The sequence below is a fragment of the Manis javanica genome, chromosome 3, assembly GCF_040802235.1.
Source record: "Manis javanica isolate MJ-LG chromosome 3, MJ_LKY, whole genome shotgun sequence".
In the NCBI taxonomy this organism is placed as follows: domain Eukaryota; kingdom Metazoa; phylum Chordata; class Mammalia; order Pholidota; family Manidae; genus Manis; species Manis javanica.
The window spans coordinates 1323156-1340621 of NC_133158.1; the positions used below are offsets into that span (position 1 = coordinate 1323156).

At 38.9% G+C, this 17466-nt stretch overlaps 1 protein-coding gene across 2 annotated transcripts in view; it reads right to left on the reverse strand.

The window, feature by feature from the left end:
- RHOA (ras homolog family member A) overlaps window positions 1-17466 on the reverse strand; it is a 52921-nt gene that overhangs the window by 32827 nt on the left and 2628 nt on the right. Inside the window, exon 2 of one of the 2 annotated variants that reach the window (XM_073230585.1) lies at window positions 16343-16422. The exons of the other annotated variant lie outside the window; for it this stretch is intronic. The gene's annotated coding sequence lies outside the window, so the exon portion shown is untranslated. The remainder of the gene's footprint in view (window positions 1-16342; window positions 16423-17466) is intronic. 2 annotated transcript variants of the gene reach the window in all.

The window sequence follows — 17466 nt, forward strand, 5'->3', positions numbered from 1 at the left end:
GTGATATGACTGCCCTTGCACTGTTCACCATGTAAGAATTTATTCACTATGTAAGAATTCGTTCACCATGTAAGAACTTGTTCTTTATGCTTCAGAAGATTGGAGACTGATGAGAATTAGGCTTGAGATGGATTAATGATTGTACATTGAGCATTGACCCCCCTATACTGAATTTTATTGTTGATAACAACCATTTGATCAATAAATATGAGAGATGCCCTCTCAAAAAAAAAATCTATTCTATAAATACACAGTTATGAATGCAAACATTTATGTTCAAACATGCTCACTTCAGCAATAATTATGATACTGTAATAGCAAAAGACTAGAAACAACCTACATGTCCCTTTGAGGACTGGTTAAATATCTCATGATACATCCATACAAATGGCATTACCATGCAACCATTAAAAAATAAAAATGATTCCTTTTAACAGATGATCATCTTCAAGATAAATTAAGTGAAAAAAATAAGGTGCTGAGTAGGTACACTGTCATACCATTGTGTAATAGCAGGATATGCGTATATATACATAGGACAGGACTGGAGAAGTTGCACTTAATATTCACCAAAGAAAAATGACCACTGATATACGCACAGACTATCCCTCAAAAAATAAACTCTTAACAATGGTTGTCTTTAAGGAACCACATATATTTTTTTTGAGGGAAATTGTTTCATTTAATGCATAAATACTGTTGTAAAATTAGGTAATTACTTGGTGACACAAAAAATGTATAAATTCCAAACAAACTGAAGATCCAAATATAAAGCAAAACTAAAAATTGTAGCATAAATATCTACCTCTTTGAATAAGGAATTCCTAAGCTTTAAACAAAACATCACATTCCATTTGATTGCATAAAAATTTTAAAGTTCTATATATCATTTTTAAATGTGTTAATCAGTTTTTTTTTTATTGATACATGGTCTTATATTAGTTTCAGTTCTACAACAGTGGTTTGGCAGTTCCCCTTACTATTAAATCCTCACCCCACTAGTGCAGTTACTACCTGTCAACACAGGAAGACGTTACAGAATCACCGGCTATATTCTCCATGCTGTACTACTATCCCTGTGACCAACCTACATCATGATTGAGAATTCTGTGCCCCTTTACCTCTCCACCCTCCCACCTAACCACGTCAACTCCTCCCCATGGTAACCGGCAGTCCATTCTCAGTGTCTGAGTCTACTACCGCTTTGCTCCTTCTTGCTTTGTATTAATATTCCACGAATAAGTGAAATCATATGGTATCCTTCTTTCTCTGCCTGACTTATTTCACTGAGCATAATACCCTTTAGATCCATCCCTGTTGTTGCAAATGGCAGGATTTTTTTTCTTTATATGGCTGAGTAATATTCCATTGTGTATATGTACCACCTCTTCTTTATCCACTCATCTACTGATGGACACTTAGGTTGCTTCCATTTCTTGGCTATTGTAAATAATGCAGCCATAAACATTGGGGTGCATATCTTTCCAGAACAGGGATTCTGTTTTCTTTGGGTAAATTACTAGAAGTGGAATTACTGGATGGAATGGTATTTCTGTTTTTAGATCTCTAAGGAACCTCCATACTGCCTTTGACAATGGCTGCACCAGTTGACATTCCCACCAGCAGTGTAGGAGGCTCCCTTTCTCCACAGCCTCGACAACACTTGTTACTTCTTGTTTTTTGTATAGTGGCCGTCCTGACTGTCTCACTGTGGTTTTGATTTGCATTTCCCTGATGATTAGTGATGTGGAACATCTTTTCATGTGCCTGTTGGCCATCTGTATTTCTTTGGAGAAATGTCTGTTCAGGTCCTCTGCCAATTTTTAATCAGGTTATTTGGTTTTTTTAGTGTTGAGGTATATGAGCTCTTCATATATTTTGGATGTTAACTTCTTATGGGATGAGACATTTACAAATATATTCTCCCATACTGTAGGATGCCTTTTTGTTCTGCTGATGTGTGTCCTTTGCTATACAGGAGCTTTTTAGTTTAGTCCCACTTGTTCATTTTTTGTCTCCCTTGCCCAAGGAGATATGTCCAGGAAAATACTGCTCATATTTGTGTTTAAGAGATCTTTGCCTATGTTTTCTTCTAAGAGTTTTATGGTTTCATGTCTCACATTCAGGTCTATGATCCATTTTGAATTTGCTTTTGTATATGAAGTTGGGCAGTAATCCAGTTTCATTCTCTTGCATATAGCTGTCCAATTTTCCCAACACCTATTATTGAAGAGGCTATCCTTTCCCCCATTGCCTATTCATGGCTCCTTTATCAATATATTAATTGACCATATATGAATGGATTTACATTGGATTCTCTATTCTGTTCCATTGATTTATGGGTCTGTTCTTGTGTCAGTACCATATTATTTTGATTACTGTGGCTTTGTAGTAGAGCTTGAGGTCAGGGAGAGTGTAATCCCCCCAGCTTTGTTTTTCTTTCTCAGGATGGCTTTGGCTATTCAGGGTCCAAAATTCCGTATGAATTTTAGAACTACTTGTTCTAGTGCACTGAAGAATGCTGTCAATATTTTGATAGGGATTGCACTGAATCTGTCAATTGCTTTGGGCAGGATGGCCATTTTGAAAGTATTAATGTTTCTTATCCATGATCATGGAATAGAATTCCACTTATTTGTGGCTTCTTTGATTTCTCTCAAGAGTCTGAGTATAGCTCTTTCATTTCCTTGGTCAGGTTTTATTCCTAGGTATTTTATTCTTTTTTATGCAATTGTAAATGGAGTTGTTTTCCTGATTCCTGTTACCCTTATTTCTGTTAGCATTTAGGAATTCAACAGATTTCTTAATTTTGTATTAATTTTGTATTAATTTGTGTATTAATTTTGTATCCTGCAACTTTGCTGAATCCAGTTATTAGTTCTAATAGTTTTTTTGGTGGAGTCTTTAGGGTTTTCATGTCATCTGCAAATAGTGAGAATTTAACTTCTTCCTTACCAATTTGGATGCTTTTATCTTTGTGCTGTCTGATTGCCGTGGCTAGGACCTCCAGTATTATGTTGAATTAAAGTGGGGAGAGTGGGCATCCTTGTCTTGTTCCCAATCTTAAAGGAAAAGCCTCCAGCTTTTCACCATTGAGTATAATGTTAGCTGTGGGTTTTATGGCCTTTATTATGTTAAGGTACTTGCCCTCTATGCCTATTTTGTTGAGTTTTTATCATGAATGGAAGTTGAATTTTGTTAAATGATTTTTCAGCATCTATTGAGATGATCATGTGGTTTTTATCCTTTGGTTAATGTGGTATATGATGTTGATGGACTTATAAATATACCATCTTTGTATCCCTGGCATAAATCCCACTTGGTCGTGATGGATGATCCTTTTGATGTATTTTTTATTTTGGTTTGCTAATATTCTGATGAGGATTTCTGCATCTATGTTCATCAGGGATACTGGTCCATAATTTTTTTTTTGTATGTCTGCCTATTTTTGGTATTAGAGTGATGCTGGCCTCAAAGAATGAATTTGGAATTATTCCCTCCTGGTCTACTTTTTTGAACACTTTACTTAGGAAGGATGGATATTAGCTCTTCTTTAAATGTTTCGTAGAATTCACCTGTGAAGCCATCTGTTCCTGATATTTTGCTTTTTGGGATTTTGATTACCAATTCAATTTCATTGCTGGTAATTGGTCTGTTCCGATTTTGTTTCTTCCTGGGTCAGTCTTGGAAGGTTAAATTTTTCTAGGAAGTTGTTCATTTCATTGCCATATAATTTTTCATAGTATTCTCTAATAATTCTTTGTATTTCTGTGGTATCTGTTGTGACTATTCCTTGTTTCTGTCCTCATTCTTTTTTTCTTGATAACTCTAGCTACAGGTTTATCTATTTTATTTATTTTCTCAAAGAACCAGCTCTTAGTTTCATTTATTTTTTTATTGTTTCATTCTTTGCTGTATTATTTATTTCTGCTTTTATCTTTATCATTTCCCTCCTCCTAACTTTGGGTTTTATTCTTCTTTTTTGAGTTTAATTGTGAGCTTAGACCCAACTGTTTATTCAGGAGTGTTGTTTCTTGAGGTAAGCCTGTACTGACTGCTACGTACTGCCCTCTTAGAATGGCCTTTGCAGCATCCCACGAACACTGCAGTTGTATTTTTGTTTTCATTTGTCTCCACACATTGCTTTATTTGTTTTAATTTGGTCATTGATGCAGTGATTATTCAGAAGCATGTGTTTAAGCCCATGTGTTTGCAGGCTTGTTTTCTTTGTGTAATTTATTTCTAGTTTCATACCACTGTGGTCTGAGAAGTTGCCTGATACAATTTCAGTCTTTTTTAATTTACTGAGGCTCTTTTTGTGGCCCTTTCGTGATCTATCTTTTTGAGGCTCTTTATGTGATCTATCTACTCTGGAGAATGTTCTGTGTACAGTTGAGAAAAATGTGTACCTGCTGCTTTTGGCTGGAGTATTCTGTAGATGTCTGTTAAGTCCATCTGATTTAATGTATCATTCAATGTCTCTATTTATTTATTTATTTATTTTCTGTCTGGTTGATCTATTGATATGAGTGGTGTGTTAAAGTCTCCTAAAATGAATGTGTAATAATGTACTTCCCCCTTTAATTTGGACCACATATCCTTTTGCACTGTATCAATCTATAAAATATATGTACTATGTTTTTGAACAAGATTAATAAATTTTAAATGTACAGACTTGGGAAGATTAATGTATTTATATATCTTATATATTAGGTTAAAATAAAAAAAGAAACAAAGCAGTACATATGCAAAGATCCACCCTGGAGTCTGACCTCATGGAGGCAGCAGAAGTATACTGCCCCCCTCTCCTCAACACAGCTCCCCCAGGCTCACCACCACCACCCACTGTCTCCTCCCTACAAGGAGGTACGAGATCATCTGTGCTCAAGCACATTTTAACACAGCCAAGAGCTGATTCCCACCACTCATAACAATCCCCTTTCTCTCCTTTCAGGCCAACAGGTAAACCTTCCCCAAACTCCAGCACAAACTCTTCTTTGGCCTGAACAACTAGAGCACTTTGTCGGCTCAGTGCTGTTTCCCAAACAGCCATGTAAGCTCTCATCACTTGACACTGTTTATACTGCTAGAAGGATGTTCTGGAGCCAGATGCTAGGGTCCAAAGCAGTTGTGAACCTTTGGGTGAGTTACTTAATGCCTCTGTGCCTCTACCTTCTTCCCAGGATAGGGTTATTATTAAATCAGTCAACACAGGAAAGCACTCACAATACCTAGTCCATATCAGTTAAAATTTAACTGTTGGATACTCTTGCCCACGAATCCCCAGTAAAAAAGACTGTATCTTCATCCTATATTCCCTACACTACCTAGCAAGGTTCAAAACAGCACCGAACGGAAGCACACATTCATCACTGAATTAAGCACAGGAAACCTAGTCTTCCTAAGTCAACGGATAAAAATGTGTTGGTATAAGAAAGAGCGATTTTCTTTTTTGAAAGGAAACTTTCAAAAGCTCAAGTTACTAAGATTAGACATTAGCCTTCAAGTTTACTTCCTCTAAGTTACTTCCCTTCTTTTCTGAACTGACTTTAAGCCTCACTCTTCAAGCAGGAAGTTACTTCTTTTCAAACTATACTTACAAGTAACAAACCATTGTACCTTAAACTCCAAAGCCCCTACATTCATGTATCAAACAACATAAAAGGAGGAAAAAGAAAATTAAATGTCTATTTTATCACCTTAGATATGGTAAAAAGGCTTTGAGAAAAAGACCAGTACTCTTGGAAGTACTTAACCGAGTACTTTTAGAGAGCAGCTGAGGAAGAGATTCAATATGGGGATAAAAAAAGAGTTCGTTATCACCAGCTAAAGTAATGAAGATTGCAGATAATTTATTTTTCCCATAATTAGAATGAAATTGTGCATCACCAACTCTGTTATCTTACCTTGTGAATAATCACGTGAGTTTATTCACTGTAGTTGGGGGCAGGTATAATCACACGTACTCCAGTTCCTACCCATCCACAGATTCTGGAAGGGGGCCAGCTGGCACATGTTCTCAGAGAGTTCCAGGTCATTCTTACCCACCTCCCCATCCCACCCAAAGTGCTAAAGTGCTACCATCAACCGTACCTGACCAAACATTATGTTTTAGGCTTGGAAATCTGAGTCCCATACTGGCTGTGTCTCATGCACTACAGCATCTACCATATGAACCTCTCAGTAACATCAAAATATTCACTACATAGACAGGTCCCGTGAAGACTGGCCAAAGCAAAGTTCTACTAGAAATGTCAGTTACAGGAGGCAACGGAGTAGGAAGATGGCAGTTCACAGTAGCGGCAAAGGAGCTATACCACCCATAGTTAATCCAGGCTGTATCGCTTACCAGCTTTGTGTTCCTTTATGACCAGTTTCCTTTTCTGCCAAGTGGAGAATGGAACCTTCTCCAATTACACAGTTTACCTTTACTGAAAATAAGTCAGCATCCAATAAATTTTTGTTATCATTTAGGTCTTACTGTAGACAAATGACAACTCCCTCCTTTAAATTCCAACTATCCAGAACTTGAAGACCAGCCATAATATGGCCTGACCCAAAAAGAATGTTTTTTCTAAAATGAAACTTTTACTAGTCTAGCAAATATTTTTCCAAAGTGCATCCAATCCTCATCTTTCCTATTAAAGAAAAAAAACTTAGCTTATCTCTCACTGTCCAAATGCCCACAGTTCTTCATTTAACAGCCTTGATGTCAGATGTTTCTAAATTCAGAATTTTTCATATTCTAGAAAGGTAATATAGTGTAAATGCCAAATATTCCATATAACACCCAGTGGGTTGATAGTTCTTCAGTAAAATAAAGGAATATTCACACTAAGTAGGATAAAGACAAAACAACCTCTCATCAGTTCAGTTCAGGTCTTGCCATGAAATGGATGTGATTTTCAGATCTTCCTGAATGGCAGTTATGAAATCTTTAACCCTTAACCCAAGGCCAATTTGTCTTAAACACACACATATAATCCCATTCCTTTTCCAGATGCCCTCACACCTGACTTTTCCATGACCAATAACCACAATGTTATTTCACAGAAATGGATTAAGCCCCTCCTGCTACTTCTCTTGGGAAATAAAAATAGGCCTTAATTTAGGTGAGTTGGGGGTTGAGTGTTGTGTGCATTTAAGCTAAACCGCAGAGCTAACAATAATTTGAATTCCACAACCTAAGTTAGCTGAATAATTTTGATAACTTGTTTAGGAACTGCACATTTTGCAATACTTTTCTTAGACCCATTGGAAATCTGCCTCTGTGCACAATTTTTAGCTTATTTTTGGCAGATAAGGAGTCACCAAAGACATCTGAGATGGTGCTACTAGGCTGTAACAATTGCATTATACAGACATTTATTAGCCAAACATTCATTATTAACAGGCACAAAACAGTTCTCCAGCCGAGAATGAGGAAAAATAATTTGACTAAATAACTGCTTCTTTTCTGCCAGATCAAGATCTTTGCATTACTTTGGAACAAAATGAACAAATTTCCACACAGATAAAATAATCACAGCCTCAAAATGATTAATCTATCATACCTGGGATAATTATGATTTCAACTCATAATTCTTCAAAGGGGCCAATTACACAGAAGAAACAGTGACGATCACTGCAAGCTTTCACCCCATTTCTCAACCCCCCAAGAAATGAAGGCACTTAAGTACTGTATACAGTAAGGCTTGGGACGTGACCCAATTTTCACTTTGTACTGCATTCATTATTTTAAAAACAGTGGACACAAACAGATTAGAAGTTGAATTTATAAATCTTATCTTATTGATATCCATGTGCCTCACTTGTAATGCAGTTGAAATTTTATACACAGCAACCCCCCCTTTCTGAGGGGGAAACATTCCAACACACCCCTCCTCTTGGATGCCCGAAACCATGGAGTAACTAACCGTGTATATACTATGTTTCTTCCTCTATACACTTACCTATGCTGAAGTTTAATTGATAAATTAGGCACAGTAAGAGATTAGCAACAACAATAAAATAGAACAATATACTGTAATAAAATCATGTGATGGGGTCTCTCTTTGTCTCAAACGTCTAACTGTGCTGCCCTTATGCCTCTCCTTGTGATGACATGAGGGTAAAATGCCTGCACGATGAGATGAAGTGGGGTGGATGACGCAGGCCTTGGGATGCAGGGTAAGGCTGCTAAGGACCTTCTGATGGTGCATCAGAAGGAGGACCATCTCCTTCTGGACCCCAGCTGACTGCAGGTAGCCGAAACCACAGAAAGCAGAAGTACGGATAAGGGAGACCGCTCTGAGTGTTTTTATTTCTCTCCCAAGTAAGTTGTTATTAATCAGTATTATACAGATGACTACTGAAAAGCAAAACTTGTCTAGTCTTTTGGAAACTAAACAATTTTAAAGGAAATTTTAAGATACTCAAAAATCCATGAACTTCATTAAGAACAATGGTCTTAGTGTACATAAAAACTTCCTCTCAACCCTAGGTTTTGTCATCGTTAGTGTCTTTGGGAGGGAGAAGCATCAATAAGGCTGGTGTAACAAATATTTTTTATGAAATCTGGGTACACAATACACCATTTTGCAGGAAAGGAAATAACTATAAATCCCAAGACACTAACACATGAAATTCTAAAACCCAAAGATACAACTACCCTCAGCCAAAGCAACAAAATATCCTACCGAGCCAAGGTTTTTTTCCTCCTCCCTTCCTCTGCCATGAATGCCACCCACCCTTCCCCCACCTGGTCAACCTCATTCTTCAGGCCGAGTCACTCTTCCAGGTGCTCTCAGGCCCGCAGGTGCTCCCCCAGCACCCAACATCTCTCTTTGCTTCCCTCATCACAAACCCTAAAGTCTCTTCCCACCAAACCCTGTCACTGTAGGAATCACATCTTACTCACTGCTCTTGCACAAGCACAGGGGCAAATATACAATAATTATACGTTCAAATAACAAATTTGAAAAAATGTACTTCCAGGAGCAAAGAAACTTTATATAACCAATTTTCTGTATAGCTTGTAAAAAGAAAATAGTTACAACAAGATTAGCTGTGTACACTAGTGGTGAGGCTACCTTCTAGAACACTTCTAATATTTCAATAATTCACCCTCAAAGAATCATAGAAAACCCTCATAACATCAGGAACACCAACTATCTGTTAACAGGAACTGTTAAAACTTACAATCCTCCCTGTGAACTCACCTGCTCTTACATACACAACTCTAAGTCTAACTGGACAGTAGCTCAGCTCACAGTTTAGAAAAATGCATACTTGGGTGAGAAAGCAGTACAGCCTAGACAAGAATGCAGGAGACAGAAAGCCCTGAATCAGGCTCAGAAACGTAAGATGGGGAGAGAGAGAAGCGTCATGCAGGCCACGCCAGTGTCCTAGAGCAGGGCAACAGACTCTAAGGACAGACTTCAAAATCCCCTTAGGAACAGACCTAATCATTACACAGGGAAGCTTAAGGGCCAAATACTGTAACACAGGGAAAAAGAAGTCACCCACTACAGAAACAAAGCAAATTTTAAAGTTTAAGGAAGCACGTTTCAGTTATCCAGAACAAAAGGATACTATTTCAGGGATTTAAGAACTTTATTTTTCTACAAGAGCCATACTTCCCAGATCTAAATACACATGAACCCCAAAAAAGCATAAAGTATGCCCTACAATGCATCCTCTCACAAAGCTGTCAGGACAACAAAGCTAAAAATTCAGTCGTCTCCAGTCTAAAAGTAACAACCAAATTAGAATCAAATTTGTGTCCTAACAATAAACCTGGCTTACAGGAAGTATAGACTTTTCTTAAGCACATCCTTCTCCAATACCATCCATCCCACCACTTTCATCCTTTGTTATATATACATGTAAAATAAATAAAATACACACTGCCTCATTAAGTCAAGAGGGAGAAATCTCTCTACTGAAACTGTTTCAGTGCAGTGGCCAGAAACTGGCCCCATCAACTCCAGGTTCCCCCATGCCTAAGATTGTGCCTGGCACATAGGACACCATTAAACACTAGGGAAATTAAACTGAAAACATAAAACCATTTATTTTGTCTGTTACATAGGAAACTCTGGCAAAAAGGCCCCAACTACCATCATCTGCCCATTTTTTCATAATAAGCTCAAGCCTGGTACTGTCATCTGGGAGTCTTGATCAAGGAGTCAGGAAGAGCAGACATCACAGTTCAAGGGCCTTTGGAGATCAAGGCACACAGAGGTGAGCAGGGAAGAATGACAAAACCCCAATATACTGCACACAAGAACCATCCCAGACTTAAAGTCTTTTTTGCAGGGTGGGGAGGCAAGAAATATGCCTGAGAGAACATATCTTCTGGCTTCCTAAAGAAAAGCATCCTATCACCCACTTCAAAATGTAAATTATTCCAGGGGTTAACCTTAAATGGATGCACAGAATCAGGAATTGGCTGTGCAGCAAAGCTCCACTTCCACTGCCCCCAAGACAAAGCTTTGGCGGGAGAACTGACCTACAGAAAAGAGTACGCCATGAGGAAGCAGCAGCCAGCTTCCCAAGACCTGCGGAGGTGTGCCACCAATGCCAATGTACGGCCAGGCGCCATGTGCAGCACAAACACGTCTATTCCTCTTGAGGCTCCACAACTAGCACACCGAGAATGCTTCAACATGGGGCCTAAACATCAATTAAATATTTTCTTTTTTTTCAGTTGAGGTGAAATTCACATAATATAAAGCTCACCTTTTTAAGTGTACAATTCAGTGCATTTAGCACATTCACAATATTGGGGAGCCACGACCTCTATCTACTTTCAACACATTTTCAATCGCATGGAGGACCCCCTGTACCTATTAGTTCCTGGTCCACCTGCCACCTGGCTCCTGACACCCACCAATCTGCTTTCTGTCTTCTGGATTTACCTCTTCTGGATATTTCATATAAATGAAACCATACCATAAGTGGCCTTCTGTGCCTGCTTTTCCTTAGCACAATGCTTTCAAGGTTCATCTGCACTGCAGCGTGTGTCAGTGCTTCATGTTTTCAAAGCTGAATAATATTCTACCGTTTGTGATCCATTCATCTGTTGCTGGACTTTTACATAGTTTCTTTTGGATATCTGAATAATGCTATGAACATTTATGTACAAGTAAGTTCTTGAGTCCCTGTTTCTAATTCTTTCGAGTTTATATCTAGGTGTGGAATTGCTGGGTCCTATGGCAGTTCTCCATTTAACCATTTGAAGAACTGCCAAATTAATTTTCTACAGTGCATACTTTAAAGTATCTTGCCAAACAATCAGCAAGACCACTGTTAAGGGGAAAGAATAAGATGCATAACAGCACAATGTGCAATAGCCTGTATATAAAAAAGGAAACATGTCACACATACATAGAGACACAGGATCTCTAGGATACAGGGGAATTGGTTGTGGAGTTTTATCTCAAGGTGGTGCTCAGATGGGAGAGACTTGCTTTTCATGCTATGCTCCACCCCTTTTGCATTGTTCATACACATGCTTTATCAGCCCACTTGCTCTAAACTAAAATATTTTAAAGTCCCACAAGAAGTAATACTTTAAGAGAAGGAAGACTGTGCTCTGGGATAGAAAGAACATGTACTTTTATTACAAACATCATTCTATGAGGTCATTTTTAGCTAGTGCACCCCCCCTTTTTTATTGTGGTAAAAAGACACATTTCATAAAATTTACCATCTTACCATTTTTAAGCATACAGTTCCGTGGTATTAAATGTATCTCTTTGCTATGCAACCCTCTATCCCGTAACTCTTTCATCTTGTAAACCTGAAACACTTAACTTCCCACTCTCCCCCCTCACCACTGCTACTTTTTATCTTTACAGTTTTGACTATTCTAAGTACTTCATATAAATAGAATTATTCATTACCGTTGACCCTTGAGTAACTCAGGAGTTGGGGTGCCAACCCCCAACCCTTGTGCAGTTGAAATATGCACGTAATTCTTGACCCCCCCAAAAAAACCTAACTACTAATAAATAGCCTACTGTTGACTGGAAGCACTACTGATAACATAAACAGTCAATTAGCACATATTTTGTATATGTACTATATGCTGTCCTTTTACAATACAGCTACAAAAAAACTATTTTTCCAGTAAATATTTTCCAATACAGTTATGGAAAAAATTTCATATATAATCATTGAATCACTATGTTGTACATCTGAAACCATGTGTATCAACTATATTTCAACAAAAAAATGAAAAAAAAAAAGGGAGAGACAAAAGGGAATGCTCATGAAACATAGAAATCAGAAACGCAAAAGGCAAATGATGGAAGTGCCCATTCCATCGGTGACCAGGCAGAAGGGGAAGGAAGAGGAGGGTCTGCGTGTGAGCGGCCGTGTCGCTCAAGGGCTCTGCTGTCTATTTTCTGTGACTGGCTTTTTTTTCACTTACAAAGTAGATTCACACTGTAGTGTACCGCAGAATTTCTCTCCTTTCTGAGACGGAATGATATGCCATTGTTTGTAGGCACCACATGTTGCTTATCCACCATCCATCATTGGACACTTGGGTTACTTCCACATTTCAGCTGTTGTGATGGGGACACCACTATCTCTTCAAGAGCCTGCTTTCAATTCTGTGGGGGCCTACACCCAGAAATGGAACTGCTGGATCACATGATGATTCTTCTTTCGATATTCTGAGGAACTGCCATACCATTTTCCACAGTGGCTACACCATTTCATGGTCCCACCAAAAATGAAGTGCATATATAACTTTTTAAATAAAAATGTTAACAATAGAAAAACTTAAAAGCCTCCCAAGGATATGTTCTGTATCTTAACTGGGTGGCAATTACATAGGTGTATATATTTATCAAAACATACCAAGCTGTTGCTTAAATGGGGGTATTTTTACTGACACAAATTATACTTCGATAAAGGTATTAAAAAAAAAAACACCTCCCAAAGTGATTCTAATTTTGAGAGAACCGGGTCCCAAGTTTGGGAATAGACATGTTTGGGAACCACTGCTCCTAAGTGCATCAGGGACCCAATAGACAGCCCTGTTGCATTTCTCTAAGAATTCTTATGACACTACTCCCCCACCCCAAAAATCTCTTCCAAATTAGTGAGATTACTGCGTACTAAAAACTGTGACCTGAACAGTGAAAGTTAAGGACTGCATGTCTGGCACTGGGCATAAGTGCTTCCTTCTGAACGAACCTTCTGAGCACTGTTATCTCCCCCGTTCCACAGAAAGGAAACTGAGCTACACGGGGGCTGCATCACTGTCCAGAGTATCGAGCATGAGAGCCAGTACGTCAGTGTCTGTCAGCCTCTCTCCGGAGCCCACACTCTTACCTGGCATATTCCACTGCCTTCCTTTTCTGAACTTAAGACCTTCGAAAGGATAAAAGGAGCTTCCTTTTGAATAACTAAAAAGTTAAAACGGGAGACTTCATTCAGAAAAGAACTTTTACACACAAAACTATAAATGCAGTATTTCCAACAAAACTGCCAAATCGTGTAATAAAATTATCCCATCACAAGCACTGTATTGTCACATGAAACAGCCATATTGAATGTACTTCCTTAGGCTCTCAGAACCTAAGGAACACAGGGTTATGTAAAAGTACACCAGAAAAGTGGCATAACATTTGCTCTGTTGGTCTATGGAAGGGGCATCAGAGAACAAGTCACCTACACCAGAGAGAGCATAACTGCCATGAGACCATAAAAATGTCAACATAAACCAAAGAGTAGTATTTTCAAGTGTGTGCTTATAATTAAAATAATTGTTTTAAGTAATGGATTCGGATCTCTATTTCAGAGCAGCTAGGAATTTCACAGGATACAAACCTGTATTCTTTTGTCTCTTTCTCTTGCAAAATAAAATAGTTTTTATGTGGGGACTGCTTTTTGGGGCCCACTGTTAAAGTGACAGAGTGAACAGGACATTCTCCCGTAAGTTATAGGGACTTCTGTTGTAGGGACTGTGGTCAGAATGCAGGGACAGTAAAATGGGAAAACCTAATTAATGGAAAATACAGTTCCTAAGTAAACCCGAAAGGTAAATGAAGCATGCATATAGTTGGTATATAAAAGTAAATGCTTCTAACTTCATGACCCAACATTCTTCGGCCACAGTTGAACACACAAGTGTGCCTATGAGTTGTCATGGGTCAGACACCCTTCAGGAACCCTTCAGTTATAAAGGCAGTGACGGCACACGAAGTCCCCCGCCCTGCAGCTGCCCTTCCTGCCGGAGGAGTACTATCTCTTCCGCTGCTACTAATGCCCACGCACCCAGCAAAACCATCTCAGAGCCAAATAAAAGCTTGGCCACAACTATAATCCAAGGATGAATCTAAACAATTTGTGATTACACGGTCTCTTGTTATCAAACTAGTGTTTGTGATGCCAAGTAACATTTATAAAAGTGATGGTAAAATCCAATAAAATCCCTGTCACTCTAAAAGCAAGCAGTCGCTATATGAACGCAATGCACTGATGAACAGCAACAGTACCATACCCAGTGGTGCCAGGCTAGCTGTCCTATGCCCAGCAGCTGCTCTGGGCAGTCTCCTGCCACGCATCTGGGCTTACAGAAGCCACAGCTTCCAATTTATCAGCACAGCCTACGAGCACTCCTTCACTCATCATGAATCTCCACACTTGCACTGCTATCAGTCCTGTCCAAGCCACTATCATCTGTCGCTAGGTTTAAATAGCTTCCAACGCATCTCCCTGCTTTCATTTTTGCCTCCCTACGAGTCAAAACTGAGCGGCCAAAAATGTAAGTAAACCAGAGCCCATCACTCCCCTATTATAAAAACCCTTCAAATGCTTCCCAATGCACCTGAATAAACTTTAAATTCCCAGTTCCTACTAGAGCTGGCCCCTGCCTGCCTCACACCCCTCCTGCTTGCTCTAGCATTTAAGCCCTTTTGCTGTTCCCCAAGAAAGGCAAGCCCAGTCCTTGTCTACCATCAGCCTTCCCTACTAGAATACAGACTCCACGAGCACTGTTACCAATGTGTTTATTATTATTTTCTGATGTGCTTTCCACTTGGTCAGTAATTTTGAGAAAAGCAGATGGAATAATTCAAAATTAACAGACTTCACAATTATAAAATTTCTACTTTTCCTCCAGAAAAAGCAGATCCAGGAATAAATCTTAACGTTACCCTAAATGGTTCTTCTTTTTAATAGTGATGGGATTCCATTAGCTACCATGATACACAGAATAATTCTATCTAGATGTGTATGTGAAATAGGACAAAAGTCATTTTCCCATTGTTTTTAAACCAATGTTATCAAGGTCATTCAAGCCTCAAAGAGATTGGAAAGCCATTTCCTTTTTTTGGTACCTTAACATATATCATATAGCTTCATTAAAGGGTACTTGGAATGCAAAAAAAAAAAAAAAAAGACTTCAGTTCCAAACCAAATAAATGTTCACATTTCTAGGAATAAAGATATTGTAACATTACCAGAAAAACTCCCCAGAGGGCGGGGATCTCCTGTTTTCTTCTGATGTGTCCCAGAATAGTGCCTGGCCTACAGTGACTACCCAGTAACTATTTGTTCAATGAACAAATGACAAAACCACGAACTAGCCTGGCCTTGATCTCACACACCAGGGTGGAGGAGCCGAAGGCCACCCAAACACCGTGACCACAGTCTTTACTGCCAGGAGGTCCATCTCACCAATGAGAACACTCATCCCGGACCACTCACTTCTCCAGGGAGTTGCCTCAGACCCAGGGAGAACAAGAAAGGTAACCAAAGTGATGCCATACCAGGATATTTCTCATGGTATCAATTACAGTAAGATACTTCTGACCATTTCCCTCCTATATAATCCCTGGGGGGCAGCATACGCTGCTCCCACCCAAGACAGGACCACTGCTGCTGCTGAGAGGAAGGACTGTCCTCTAATGCTCATTCTCTTGTTGGCTCACTGTCTGTTGATAATTACACATGCCAACAGGTCACCAAACTGCTCTATTGCAAAAAAGAAAAAGATGAAGAACCTCAGGAAGAAGGTGGGACAGGTCCAGAAGTAGAAGTAGTGTGTAATATGGTGAGTTCATCTTTCTAAAGATTAAGTAAGAGACAGGTTATGAAATACATCTTCATGTAAAGAACAAACATCGCTTAGAATAGAAGAGAAAAAGGAAGTTGAAGGAGTATCTTATAGACAGGCAGGAAATCAAGACCGGAGAGGAGTTATGGAGTAAGATAAAGAACTCAAGGCTGGTGGAAAAGAGAATCATTCCCAGCGATGCACCCACATCTCCCTTCACTGTGTGGTAATAATCTCTCTTCCATGGAGAGAGGGGAGTGAGAGGAGAGGCTTTTATTCACATACCTTACAAATGCGCTGCAACACCCACGGCCTGTACGGCAGAAGTTCTACAAAGCACCCTAAACTTCACAGATGAAAGGCAACTATAAGAATAAAAAAAAAAGGAATTATGTCTATTTGTTTTGTAAGGGGAAAAATAAGCACAGAATGTAAATGGGCTTGCCTAAAGTTCTGTGAAATAATTTAGAATCCAGGAGAGAGAAAAAGTGCAGAATGTGATTTTTAACTGTCACACCAAGGAATTTAATCACATTTATACAAGTCCTGGTCTCCTGCACAGAGGAAATGTACACAATCAACCTTATTTTCTGAATACTATGATGTGGTCTGTTAAAGGAAAAATCAAAAGCAGACGAATCCTATGTAAATTAACTTCCCAACATTATAAAAATTTTCAAGCAGAAATGAAACTAACTTTACAGTGAACACCTGTATCCTTAGCACCTCAACTACCATGAACTTTTAAATGACTTGCTTCATCAAACATTTCCTTTTTAATACAGGTATTAGAGAAGAGCTACAGGCTGCAAGACGACTTCAGAATATCAAGCACTTCTAAAACACAGGTTTAAGTCATTAGTCAAGGAAATTATTAATATTAGGATATCCTTCAGATATTTTTGTCGGAAATGATTAGTGTTTATTCTTGGTGAGCAATTCTAGTTGTTTAATATCAGATCACATTCTCCTGCTTTCTCATCTCAGAACCCAAGGTGCTCCCCATGTCCTCAGTGCCCTGCATGATCTGGCCCCTGCCCACCTCTCTAATTCATTTTACCTCCCACTTTTCCCTTCGGTCCAGTCCACTCCAAACTTATTTCACCGACTACCTATGTTCTCCTCTTTCCCTTTAGATACCATCATAAATATGCTTAAACATATTTACCTATACTCTTCAAAAAAAAAAGGTAAACTCAATTTGGTACAAACTGTAAAAAGGCTCAATTTAAGAGTGTATCTCCTATTTTGATGATTATTAACTATAAAGTTATTCAGAATCATCTGGAGGAAGTACCAATAAACTCGGACCAACACCCAGAGTGAGCAGCTTCTATGCCTAGCTGGTCAGTCACGTGACTACCATAATTATGCGTATACACAGGCCTTCACTTACTACTACTGCACCA